The sequence below is a fragment of the Hyperolius riggenbachi genome, chromosome 10 (assembly GCF_040937935.1).
Source record: "Hyperolius riggenbachi isolate aHypRig1 chromosome 10, aHypRig1.pri, whole genome shotgun sequence".
In the NCBI taxonomy this organism is placed as follows: domain Eukaryota; kingdom Metazoa; phylum Chordata; class Amphibia; order Anura; family Hyperoliidae; genus Hyperolius; species Hyperolius riggenbachi.
This window is the reverse complement of record NC_090655.1, coordinates 107,256,148-107,266,433: the sequence shown is the minus strand read 5'-3', so window position 1 is coordinate 107,266,433 and position 10,286 is coordinate 107,256,148. Positions and strand designations below refer to the sequence as shown.

The 10,286-nt window shown below is 44.0% G+C and overlaps 1 long non-coding RNA gene across 1 annotated transcript; it reads right to left on the bottom strand.

Annotated features, from left to right (window-relative positions):
* Positions 1–289: 289 nt before the first annotated feature.
* On the bottom strand, positions 290–9,130 carry LOC137533960 (uncharacterized). The gene is made up of 2 exons (XR_011024261.1): positions 9,040–9,130; positions 290–3,437 (listed from the first exon to the last, which is right to left on the bottom strand). It is a non-coding gene; the product is annotated as an uncharacterized lncRNA (long non-coding RNA).
* Positions 9,131–10,286: the final 1,156 nt, after the last annotated feature.

The window sequence follows — 10,286 nt, the reverse complement described above, 5'->3', positions numbered from 1 at the left end:
ACAAGGTGAGGGGTGTAAGCAAAAAATGGGCATGGCCATACAGTGAGTGGGCGTGGCCATGGGTGGGGCCAAATTTACATGAACTTAGCAGCGGTGTAAGCTACAGATAACGGGCCTGCCCATCAAAATATTGGATGGAGCACCATGTCCTTTATTTAGATAATTGACAATCAGTATAGGCATAGATCAAAGATGTATACGCGTGTTTTACCTCACGGGAAGGGTTTTTAAACCTTCTAACTTCGCTCACCACCGTAGTGTGTAAAATGAATTGCAGCAAAACATGAGGAAAGGTTCAATAGTAATATTTATTGAGCTACAATCCTGTTATAATAATTATCTAGGCTTGCAGAATCATAGTTGCATTGTATTTGAGTAATTAGTGAACATCAATATTATTTCTTACGAAGTATTGCAGCATCACCCAGAGAAGATCGGGGGACCTCAGGGACCTCGGAGGGGAAATACTTGGCTACACCAACAGACGGCATGTCTGCTTGTCCTTCGAAAGCCCCCAACTCGATAGCATTTTCCCTCCTTTATATAGACAGAATTCAATGTCTGTGCAGGCGCAGAACATGTTTCATCCATGCACCTGTGCAGATAAGGGTGCGTGATCACCATGTGCTTGTATCAGTACGCGTGTGCAGACAAGACACATGACTGCGGGATCACAACGGGCTTTAGAGGTGTCACAGAACACGTGCTTATGTGAGAACTTTGCACAATATCTCATATTTTGACTAGTGTTGGAAATAGCAACATTCTCATGGTCAGGTGCCCATGTGTAAGGAAACGCGGAAAAGCCGCCATCTCTCAAGGTGAGAAAAAAAAAACCGCCGCATGCCGCTTAGGCAGAGCGGCGGAATCCGCATTGGGAACGGCGGAATCCGCATTGAAAACGGCGGAATCCGCATTGGAAGCGGCCCCCACACGAGGTGCTCAAGATACATTGCAAGACAGTTCTGGTGTGGCTGGGACTGATAGTCCACCAGGATTCAGAGTGGCGTGCGCGCGCACAGAGACAGAGCTTATATAACAGCCAGAAGTAGTCAGCTGACCTGGCTGGTCAGCTGACATTTTCCACAACTTTCATTGGTCCAGCAATTAGGGAGGTCCTGGAAAGGTCCTTGAGTATATATACTGCTGGCTGTTCACTTGTTCCTTGTCTGGCGTGCGATCACATACGTGGGAGCACTCAGATCCGTAGTCAGATCCGCAAGTGTTCCGGGACCAGCTGGAGCTGTAATCCTACACTTAGCTAGATTCTGTTGATAGCTAAAGTACTAGTTTGATTGTGATTATCTGTTATGACCCTTTGCCTGTCTCGACTATCCTCCTGAACTCTGATCTTGTACCTCGATACTTCTGATACTCTGTTGCCGAACCCCGGCTCGTCCTAGACCCTGCTTCTGTCTCCTGATTTTGTACCTTGATATATCTGATACCCTGTTGCCAAACCTTGCCTGTACTTCGACTCTGCTTTTGCCTCCTGATCTTGTACCTTATCTGTCCGTGTGTATCGACCTGGCTTGTCCGACCTCGAGAACCGACCTCACTATTGGAGGCGGTTCCCCGTCCTGTCAGTGGCATCTCCTCCTGAGTGTCACTTTCAGACTAACCTTCCTACTATCAGTCTGACTCTCCCGTCTTGGAGAGTCCAGATCTGCGGAAGGAATCAGCGCAGTACTTCCGACTGCGCTGAGGCTTGTTACTGTTACACCAAAACACTACACTCTACTCAGGTGAACAGAGGTTAGCTAGTATATTGGATTATCGGTGATACTGCAGATCACTTATAATCTGGTATACGTCTGTATTCCCCGTGATACTGCAGATCACCGGTAATCAGACCTCTCTGTGCTTCACCGATCGTTACACCATGAGAATGAAAAAACATGTTTACTAAAATAACCACTAGTGTGTTGTGACTAGCAGCATTTCATGGTCAGTCTACCATGAGAATATAGCAACATTGTCATGGTCAATCCTCCATGAGAGTGTTACGGTTAGAAATATCTCATAGCCAGTTTTTGATGAGAATGAACACATTTGTGTTATTTTATAACTGGCAGTGTTGTAATGAACATCCAGTACTTAAAAAGAAGCTAACATATATACCGTGAACAGTAATCTCTTATCAATCAATCAATCAATCAATCAATCATTCATGTCACTTTTGTATCTCAATCGGCCCTCAATTAGTGTTCACGAACCATATGTTGCAAACCTAACCCGAGACCGACGACACAGTCGAAGCGACACAACAATTCCAAAGGAATCAAAAGTATCATACAGATACACAGAATTAAGATTGGATGAATTAAGAAGTTCAACACTTTGGTAGCACTTGGAGAATAAGCCATAAAAATATCCCACCAATGGTGAGAGGTTGCATCTGTAATTGCAGATCCAACTTTCACTAATTCTCCTGAAACTATTTGGTAGCAATGACATGTTGTGCAAGAATCTCGTTTAATAAAACAATATAGCGTCTTGTAAACGCGTGAGATTGAGGTCCCAATTAGGCACCTCAGGCATAAATTGGTGACCAGAATTTGGTAACTGAGGTCTCCATATCCCCTTGCAAAATGAAAGTTTCAACTTTATTAGTAAAATATAATGAAGCATTAATCAAAGAGTTAGTCATGATGGCTGGATAGTGTAATGGTTAAGGGCTCTGCCTCTGACACAGGAGACCTGTGTTCGAATCTCAGCTCAGGTGCAGTAAGCCTGCACCTATTCAGTAGGAGATCTTGGGCAAGTCTCCCTAACACTGCTACTGCCTATAGAGCATGTCCTAATGGCTGCAGCTCTGGCGCTTTGAGTCCGCCAGGAGAAAAACGCGATATAAATGTTCTGTGTTTGTTACATATGCAGATATTTTAGCAGGATGATATATAGTTGGCATCCATTTAGCCTGCAAAGTCAAAGCATCATTGATTTTACTTCCAGCATTATGTAATCTATTAGCAAGAGTCTCTATATCAAAACCATTAAGAGTTCCAGTAAGAGAATCGTAGCCACCAAGCAAGGTGTCGTACCAAGCTAGTTTGAATCGGCCCTCTGGACAAGTCTTTGAAGGAGTCAAAGTTATCTGTGTATGTAGAACAGTCTTTTGGGCATGTTGTCCCACCTTTTCACAGGTGGAAGGAAGTCTCTCATCACCCAATTGAAGTAAACATGGGTAATGTGGCCTTTTAGCAGGTTTAGGCACCTGCCACACAGTTCCAGGAAGAATTAAATTAGCAACTGTACAGCAGCCTCTAGCTCAGCACTCCCGATTGGACTGGTCTTTGTGCGGTTTATCATCATCCTTTGGGAAGCAGTTGAATTTATAGGCTCTAACTTAGTACCCGGAGTTCAGGCTCCAACCCCCGAAGTGACCGACAACACGATAGCAAGGAGACCGAGCATATGACATGGATGACATTGATCTAAAAGTACAAACAAGTATAAATCATTCAAAAATTCACATACAATTGTGTGCTAGGCACACTATAACACTAATGAAAAAAAGAGCAAAAACCCGTAATTGCAAAAGTATAAATTCATTTATTACTAAATAATCTATAAAAGACAATGCGGTGTATGCCCCAAAGTATAAATCATTCTTGAAAGTAACATTTTTCTTGCGGGACGTGCTCCCACTGCTCTTTTCCAAACAAATTATCAATAAAGTTTTTCTTCCCTACAGCAACTACCTCAGCTTTATCTGGAGGACCAGTCGGTCCTTGAACCCAAATTTTGTCTCCAACATTTACCACATTAGTGGAACCAGAATATTCATCACCCCTTACTGAAGAGCTTCCCTCTCTACAAATAAAGGAAGTAGGGTCCCTTTACACTGAGCCCTTTAATGAGCTGCTGTCAGCTGTAACTGAAATAACAACTAATGTTCAATCCGGCATCCGTGTCCCCTTATGGCCTGTTTCACACTATACACTGAGAAAATTAAAGCCTTTTCACAATGTATTGCCATTGGGGGCAAACCCCCCCCCAAAAAAAATAAAACTGTATGCGTACTAATGCATACCAACGCATTAAGTGTAAAAGGGCCCTCAGGAGAATCTGGGCTATACGACTCTTTGACCTGTGTATACACAGTGTCCTCCCCTAAAAATTGTAATCCATCCTAGCTTTTACCACCCCACCAGCTAGATTCTGGTATATATCTGTTATCTTCACAGTTTGTTTGTATCATTGTATCATTCTAAACTAGTATATACATACATTCTAGCATCTTTAACAGAAAAATTATCGAACATATAATACAATCTATATCAGTAAGGTCTCAAACCAAACTTCATACAATTCATTTGAAACAACTCAATTCACACTTCATCATCAACACATTCTGCCATTTATGTCGTTCAGCTAGTCAGTACAACATTCAACCCTACAGAAACCAGACATTTCTCTGCCAGACACACAAATCTCATTTAGTGATAAGTGACTTTAGCCCGTTTAAAAAAACAAGCTAGGCCTTTCACTGCGCATGCGTGCACCCGCCGTGCGCATGCCCTCATACGCCGCCGCGCACACGCCTGGCGCCTCTGGCCCTGTCCTCCCTCAGCTCTACTCAGTGTCTCTGCATCCCACCCTGCACATGTGCAGTGCAAAAAACGAAACAAAAGACAACACTCTGACACAGGGACATAACAGACGCAGTGACACAGGCATATTATATAAAGAGATTGTGTTTCTCAGTCTAACTATGCAATATTTTCATGCTAAATTGCCACTTCACATACAATTTTATTTCTTTCACACAGTCTCATCTAATCTAGCTTTTAGCTCAACAGGTAAACAATTTCACTCCTGCACAATTATAGCTAGAAAACAAGGGAACCAGGGGAAACGTTGCTGGCACAGATATCACCCTGACATCAACAGAATAATCACATTTAACCCTGTAACCAAAATGTGAGCATTTGCAGGGGTTTTGAAATTCTAGCAAAACCCAAAATAATAAGCCATATTCTTTGCAGGTCTATAATTGCCCAATCATCATTCATTTTATTTCAACACTGACTTCAGTAACAAGCTTAAATAAAAAGTACACTCACAGTGCTGCATCAAACAAGAGACACACACAAGAAAGTTGTGTTACTATATGTCACCTCTTTAAAGAGACTCCGTAACAAAAATTGCATCCTGTTTTTTATCATCCTACAAGTTCCAAAAGCTATTCTAATGTGTTCTGGCTTACTGCAGCACGTTCTACTATCACCATCTCTGTAATAAATCAACTTATCTCTCTCTTGTCAGACTTGTCAGCCTGTGTCTGGAAGGCTGCCAAGTTCTTCAGTGTTGTGGTTCTGCTATGAACTCCCCTTCCAGGCCCCTTTATGCACACTGCCTGTGTGTTATTTAGGATTAGAGCAGCTTCTTTCTTCTCTCTTATCTTTTACAAGCTGGATAAATCGTCCTCTGAGCTGGCTGGGCTTTCACATACTGAAGAATTACAGACACAGGCAAAGCTGTTTGCAGGAAGAAACGAGCAGCCTGAAACTTCAGTGCATGAGAGATGCAGGGGGAAAGAAACACACAAATGATCTCTTGAGATTCAAAGGGAATGCTGTATACAGCCTGCTTGTGTATGGATGTATTTTCTATGTGTGGACATACTGTACATCAACCTACTTCCTGTTTTGGTGGCCATTTTGTTTGTTTATAAACAAACTTTTTAAAACTGTTTTTAACCACTTTTAATGCGGCGGGGAGCGGCGAAATTGTGACAGAGGGTAATAGGAGATGTCCCCTAACGCACTGGTATGTTTACTTTTGTGCGATTTTAACAATACAGATTCTCTTTAACCTTTTATTTCATCAAATAAGATGCATATCCCATTAAGTAAGAGGTAAAGGACAATGTTTTTTTACAGCATGTACCCCTGAATGAAAAATGAATGCTTGCCAAGCGCCCCCAACTGAGGAGAGCAGCATCTCAAACACTCACTGGCTCGCACACATTCCATAGGAGCCCTCACCACTCGTGCACAAATGTGTTTTTCAAACATTCCTCTATGCATTCAGTTAAACAAAACCAGACATATGAATACACAATTAATGAGAACTCACTGTAACGGATTCACCATATAAATCATTCACTAGAAACAACAAAGTTAACCCACCTGTCTTGTCCAGATTATATTACCATTTCAACTCTGCCAGTGCAGTCTGGTACGGTCACTTTAAAGGAAAGGTTCAGGGAGGGTGGGTAAAAAATAAAAATCAATTTCCACTTACCTGGGGCTTCCTCCAGCCCGTGGCAGGCAGGAGGTGCCCTCGCCGCCGCTACGCAGGCTCCCAGTGGTCTCCGGTGGCCGACCCGACCTGGCCAGGCCGGCTGCCAGGTCGGGCTCTTCTGCGCTCCAAGGCCCGGAACTTCTGCGTCCCACGCCGGCGCTCTGATGTTATCGGACGTCCTCCGGGCTCTACTGCGCATGCCGAGGTGGGTTTGAAGAATATTATCTGCATACAAAGGCTGGATCTGCCTATACAGCCCAGCCTCTGTTGCTATGCCAAACCCCCCTAAGGTCCCCCTGCACTCTGCAATCCCTCATAAATCACAGCCATGCTGCTGACAAACAGCTTGTCAGAGCTGGCTGTGTTTATCTCTATAGTGTCAGTCTGCTGCTCTCCCCGCCTCCTGCAGAGCTCCAGTCCCCGCCTGCATCCCTTCCCTCCCTGCTGATTGGAGGGAAGGGACGGGGGCAGGGACCGGAGCTATGCAGGAGGCGGGGGAGCAGCTGAGACTGACACTACAGATGTAAACACAGCCTCACTGCACGGCTGTGATTTATGAGGGATTGCAGAGTGCAGGGGAACCTTAGTGGGGTTTGGGATAACAACAGAGGCTGGGCTGTATAGGCAGATTCAGCCTCTGTATGCAGATAACATTTTTTAAACACACCTCAGATTCTCTTTAACCCTCCTGGCGGTTTGACAAAATCCGCCAGGGGGCAGCAAATACGTTTTTAAAAAAAAAAAAAAAAATTTTCGTGTAGCGAGACGAGGTCTCGCTACATGATAGCCGCCGGCGATCGGAGATCAAGAGATCCCGTTCAAAGAACGGGATCTCTTGAAGGGCTTCCCCCGTCGCCATGGCGACGGGGCGGGATGACGTCACCGACGTCATCGACGTCGTGACGTCAAAGGGGACTCCGATCCACCCCACGGCGCTGCCTGGCACTGATTGGCCAGGCAGCGCACGGGGTCTGGGGGGGGGGGGCGGCTGCGGCGCGACGGGTAGCGGCGGATCGGCGGGTAGCGGCGGCGATCAGACACTGCACGCAGCTAGCAAAGTGCTAGCTGCGTGCAGCAAAAAAAAAATTATGCAAATCGGCCCAGCGGGGCCTGAGCGGTGCCTCCCGGCGGCTTACCCCGAGCTCAGCTCGGGCTTACCGCCAGGAGGGTTAGCATGGACCCCCTCTAGAGTCTTATATACATCTAGTGAGAACAACTACATCACCCGCTTTAACAGGGATCCCCTCTTGAGCCTTATCTACATCTAGAGAGAACAACATCACCCGCTTTAACAGGGATCCCCCTAGAGCCTTATCTACATCTAGAGGAAACAATAACATCACCCGCTTTAACAGAGATCCCCCCTAGAGTCTTATCTACATCTAGAGGAAACAACAACATCACCCGCTTTAACAAGGATCCCCCCTAGAGTCTTATCTACATCTAGAGGAAACAATAACATCACCCGCTTTAACAGGGATCCCCCTAGAGCCTTATCTACATCTAGAGGAAACAATAACATCACCCGCTTTAACAGAGATCCCCCCTAGAGTCTTATCTACATCTAGAGGAAACAACAACATCACCCGCTTTAACAAGGATCCCCCCTAGAGTCTTATCTACATCTAGAGGAAACAATAACATCACCCGCTTTAACAGGGATCCCCTATAGAGTGTTATCTACATCTAGAGGGAACAGCATCATCACCCGCTTTAACCGGGACCCTTTTAAGTACATTAACAACATTAAGGGGTTCTGCCTTAAGGCAATTGCATCACCTGACTTAACGGCCCCCCCCCCCCCCCTTGAGTCTTCACTACATCTAGAGGTTCAGCATCTCCTAATTTACTATCCCATGACTGTGCAAGCCCACAGCACACATTTGCTTCTGCCAAAATATTGTAGGGGCTCTCGTTCCAGCCGGGAACCTCTACTTCTTCTTTGTTTTTTTTGTTTTTTTTATCCTTTCTTTTAAACATCTTAAAACACTTAATTTTGAAATTGAGACACAGACTGTGATATCACAAGATGTACTACTACTCAGTTATAAATATCAACACTCTTCTATCACCTCAGGCAAATCTCATGAGGTGTAGCTCACAAGGCTATAGACCATAGTAAACTGTAGACCAGGGTTCCCGGGCCAATAAACAAGTGCCCACACCAATGGACACGCTCAGCCTACCCCGGGACAGAGCCTGAATCTACCTATCAATTTTTTTTAAATGTTGGCAATCTGCCAAGTGGGCAGGGTTTTACCCAGAGGTGCCCCTTGGCAAACTGCAAACTATTAACTAAACAATATTGAAATACCACAGTCAGTTCTCAAGATATTCAACTTTGAAACTTTTGGCAAAATGCCAACAGGTGCAAATAAGACTTAGAAGACTAACCATTACATCCCTGTTGGAATTTTTGCCATTACTATAACTATTACAAAGATATTCACATTTGAACCCTTTTCTGACTTTTCTTAAATTTTGAGCTCCCGGTGCACAGGAGAACCCCCAAGTGAAATATCAAGTCAATTCAAGAGGTTCAACGTGATTTTTAAAAGAAAGGACTGCTTGCGGCGCCAATTTATGTTTTGCCTCACAGGAAGGGTTTTTAAACCCTCTAACTTTGCTCACCACCGTAGTGGGTATAATGAATTGCAGCAAAAGATGAGGAAAGGTTCAATAGTAATATTTATTGAGCTACAATCCTGGTATAATAATTATCTAGGCTTGCAGAATCATAGTTACATTGTATTTGAGTAATTAGTGAACATCAATATTATTTCTTACAAAGTATTGCAGCATCACCCAGAGAAGATCGGGGGACCTCAGCGACCTCGGAGGGGAAATACTTGGCTACACCAACAGACGGCATGTCTGCTTGTCCTTCGAAAGCTCCCAATTCAAAAGCATTTTCCCTCCTTTATATAGACAGAATTCGATGTCTGCGCAAAACATGTTTCATCCATGCACCTGTGCAGATAAGGGTGCGTGATCACCATGTGCTTGTATCAGTATGCGTGTGCAGACAAGACACATGACTGCGTGATCACAACGTGCTTTAGAGGTGTCACAGAACACGTGCTTATGTGAGAACTTTGCACAATATCTCATATTTTGACTAGTGTTGGAAATAGCAACATTCTCATGGTCAGGAGAATGAAAAAACAGGTTTACTAAAATAACCACTAGTGTTGTGACTAGCAGCATTTCATGGTCAGTCTTCCATGAGAATATAGCAACACTCTCATGGTCAATCCTCCATGAGAGTGTTACGGTTAGAGATATCTCATAGCCAGTTTTTGATGGGAATGAACACATTTGTGTTATTTTATAACTGCCAGTGTTGTAATGAACTATCATAGCACATCCAGTACTTATAAAAGAAGCTAACATATATACCGTGAACAGTAATCTCTTATCAATCAATCAATTAGACCTTCATGTCACTTTTGTATCTCAACGCACATACAACTTTGAATGGTCAATCACTGACCAATTTTACCACCCCCATGCAGTAAGTGGGCCAACAGACAATGACAGAGCTAAAATTGGCTAATCAAAATTGTATGTGTGTACCAGGCTTTACAGCTAATACTGTACATACTGAAAGTAGCAGGGATCAGCACACACTGCAGCTAGTTTACTATCAGTACAGGCACAGAGTAACAGCTTATACTGTACATACTGGAGGCAGTAGAGATCAGCACAAACTGCAGCTACTTTACTATCAGTACAGGCACAGAGTAACAGCGTATACAGTACATACTGGAGGAAGCAAAGATCAGCACATACTGCAGCTAATTTACTATCAGTACAGGCACAGAGTAACAGCTTAGACAGTACATACTGGAGGTAACAGAGATCAGCACACACTGCAGCTAGTTTACTATCAGTACAGGCACAGAGTAACAGCTTATACTGTACATACTGGAGGCAGCAGAGATCAGCACACACTGCAGCTACTTTACTATCAGTACAGGCACAGAGTAACAGCTTATACAGTACATACTGGAGGAAGCAAAGATCAGCACATA